Source organism: Miscanthus floridulus, unplaced genomic scaffold (genome assembly GCF_019320115.1).
Source record: "Miscanthus floridulus cultivar M001 unplaced genomic scaffold, ASM1932011v1 os_2374, whole genome shotgun sequence".
Classification (NCBI taxonomy): domain Eukaryota; kingdom Viridiplantae; phylum Streptophyta; class Magnoliopsida; order Poales; family Poaceae; genus Miscanthus; species Miscanthus floridulus.
In genome coordinates this window covers 16,466-20,018 of record NW_027098273.1, presented here as the reverse complement: position 1 = coordinate 20,018, position 3,553 = coordinate 16,466, and the positions used below count along the sequence as shown (strand labels likewise).

The following is a 3,553-nucleotide window of genomic DNA, read 5'->3' as shown; positions in this document are numbered from 1 at the left end:
TACAGGCGACTAGCCAATTTAACCAGCTGTCCTGTCCAGCACTCCAGCTCCGGCCAGCTGAAATTGTCCAAAATATCGTCCTTGCAGTAACCACTCCAGATTAGTAGGAGTTTGTACGTTCATCATTTTACCACTCCGCAGGCGTACTCGGTCGTATTGTTCGAGTACTGATTGTCGTCTGTGTAGTAAGTGCCAGTACTGCCTACAACCAGCAATATCGCATTATGATAGCCATAGGCGCACAGTGTTGCAAGTACGGGACATAGATACGTACTCAGTCATGTCACGTGCGTTGGTTACGTTCCACACGCAGGCCTATCACTGGAGCCGCTGATCGGGGCGATAGCGGCCGGAACGCCGTGGCCCTGAAGCCGTCGGAGCTCTCGCCGTGCACCTCCAGGTTCCTGGCCGACAACATCGGGAGGTACATGGACTCCTCCGCGGTGAAGGTCGTCCAGGGCGGCCCGGAGGTCGGGGAGCAGCTCATGGAACACCGCTGGGACAAGGTCCTCTTCACCGGTAAGCTACCCAAGTTTTTTTTACCCGATGTCCTGATGGTGGCAACCAAGCGTTTGCGGAAGCACAAGTTCAGGGCGGTCACTTCAGCACACTGTCCATTGCCCCCACGTACAGGGAGCCCGCGCATCGCGCGCGCCGTGATGGCCGCGGCGTCCAGGCACCTGACGCCCGTCGCGCTGGAGCTGGGCGGCAGTGCCCGTGCATCTTCGACGCCATGGGCAGTGCCGGGTCTTGCAGATCTCGGTGAACCGCATCATCGCGGGCAATGGTCGTCCTGCGCCGGACAGGCCTGCATCGCCATCGACTACGTGCTCGTCGAGGAGCGCTTCGCGCCCATCCTGGTGCACTGCTGCCGCCTACTGTTTGATTAACTATGTATTAATTAACCCCCGCTTGTCGCTGATCATGCTCCGAGAATGTTTGCAACTGACGTGGGTTTCTCGTCGTGCATGCCTTGTGTTTTCGCCCGCTCTGAAGATCAAGGTGCTCAAGTCGACGCTGAAGAGGTTCTTCCAGGAAACGGATCACATGGCACGGATCGTGAACAAGCGCCACTTCGAGAGGCTGAGTAACCTTCTGGAAGACAGATCCGTGGCACCGTCCGTCCTGCATGGCGGCTCCATGGATGCCAAGAACTTGTGAGTTTCTGAACATTCAGTGATTTGCCAACTGGCTTCCTGTGTGAAGACAGGGTCATTGTTCTGACAAAACTGCCCCAGGTACATTGAGCCCACGATACTGCTGAACCCACCGCTGGACTCCGCGATCATGACCGAGGAGATATTCGGCCCCCTGCTCCCGATCATCACGGTAAATTCGTGAAGCCTGTGGCAGGTGGCGCCTTTAATTTTGCTCCGGTGACCGGCTGGTGAACTGAGGCGCTGAGTACACACAGGTCAAGAAGATCGAGGACAGCATCGCCTTCGTGAAGGCCATGCCGAAGCCGCTCGCCATCTACGCGTTCACCCGGACGCCGCGCTGCGGCGACGGATCGTGGACGAGACGTCGTCCGGGAGCGTCACCTTTAACGACGCGGTAGTACAGGTACTCCCTCGTACTAGGCGTAGCTGTAGCGTAGGCAGAAATTTATCACGTAGCTATGGTTGTTCTTCTGGTGGTTGACTTGGTGTTCTTCGCAGTACGCGATCGACGGGCTCCCGTTCGGCGGCGTCGGGCAGAGCGGGTTCGGGCAGTACCATGGGAAGTACTCGTTCGAGATGTTCAGCCACAAGAAGGCGGTCATGAAGCGGGGCTACCTCGTGGAGCTGACTCACTCAGGTACCCTCCGTGGGACGAGAGCAAGGTCACCCTGATGCGCTACCTCTACCGCTTCAACTACTTCGCGTTCGTTCTCTCCTTCCTCGGGCTCAGGAGATGAACTCTACTCCAGCATCAACGCAAGGATTGCACAGGATTGGACCCAATAAACTGACAGTGGATGCAGGAATATAAGTCAATATAGACAATATGCAGTAGATGTGTTGCTTGTGAGGAGCAAGTATCATGCATGCCGCACTTAAAATAAAATGTGCTAACCTGCACCCTATCTATGATTGCCTAGCGAGACAAACAGTAAAATGCCTTTCAATGTTTAGCAGTAGTACATTTTCGGAGACGATCTATCCTCTACATAAAAGTATGTGCAAAGGAGCAAATGATTTGGACAAAGATGTCTCATTCCTTGGTTCAATGGACCTTTCCATGAAGTTTGCACGAATCCTGAAGCAAGCTGTTATTGTTTTAATTAATTTTGTAATGGGTAATGTATGGGCCGACCCTAACTGTGCCAAACCAAATCCAGCCCTAGCCCAAAGCCCCAAACCGAGATGTGTGGATCTAGGCCACGACTCTGGTTTGGTTTGTTTCATGAGAAAATTATTTATATGGCCCTGTTTGCTTGTCTTATAATCTATATTTTTCATTTTTTTTTTTAATCGGAATAATATTTTTCTCTCACAATAAATCAGCCGGAAAAGTTCGTCCAGAACCGTTTTTGGCTTGTTCTTCAGCGAACTAAGCCCTACGAAACACCGAGCCTCCTCCATCGTGCTACATTGCGCGGACGACGGATGGCGGTGGCGCACCCGCACGAGCCTGCCTCTGCTTCCACCATGCCGCATTTCGTATCCTTTTCTCCTCTGCTGTCACGCCGCCCGCACGGTCGCAGCCCCGTCGTCGCATCACACAAAAATGTATCATTTTCCCGTCCATGGTCGCCGGCGTTCATTCATCCCGGTCATGATTAATCCCATTTTCACAATAACCATGTGATTCACTGGTTACCTTTCGATACACCAGGGATTATGCACAGGCTTATTTGTAACAATCACAAATATGATTCATTTAGCAACTATTTCTTTCCATATTTTCGAATCACGTGTGGTAATTGTTCCTGGTTGTATGTTATGAAAAATCGATATCTGTGCACAAGCGAGAACAGAAACTCGTTGCGATTTTTTATCAGCTGATGAACTCTAAACGACTAAAGTTTAGTCACTAAACCTCTTTTAACAAATCACGAAACCTTCACATTTAGTACGGCCTAATACAACGAAGCCCTAAGGTTAGAACTGTGTGGCATCAGGCTCAAGACTGAACTCTGCGTGCAGCTGATATTCATTGGAGCTGACATGAACAAATACTTTCGTTGATGTGGCTCAGTTTCGCCGCCGGATATTCTGGATGGAAATCGACCCGCCAACACCCGTATGCTCAGCTCTCCAAACCCACGGCGTGAAGACGACCTGCGCACCCGCACATACCGCTAGCAGCGGGGATCTGCGCCCACCGCCCACGTACCTGCTGCTCCAGCCTCCGTCCTGTTTGCTCGCGCTGCACGCCGCCGTGCTCTCGATCAGAAGACGAAGAAGAAATATAGGAAGGTTCATGTAAAATACAAATATAAACAAAAGGGTACGGACCTATAGTGAATTGATTAAAAAAGTTTAGGTACCCAAAAGTTAATGATATTTCCTCGGCCGTGTAGGGTTTCCTAATCCTCAATCTCTGAAGGCTGCAGCGAAGGGTGGGCTCT

At 51.7% G+C, this 3,553-nt stretch overlaps 1 pseudogene; it reads left to right on the top strand.

Annotated features, from left to right (window-relative positions):
• The first annotated feature begins 313 nt into the window (after positions 1-313).
• Positions 314-1,897, top strand: LOC136534913 (aldehyde dehydrogenase family 3 member F1-like; annotated as a pseudogene).
• The last annotated feature ends 1,656 nt before the right edge of the window (positions 1,898-3,553 follow it).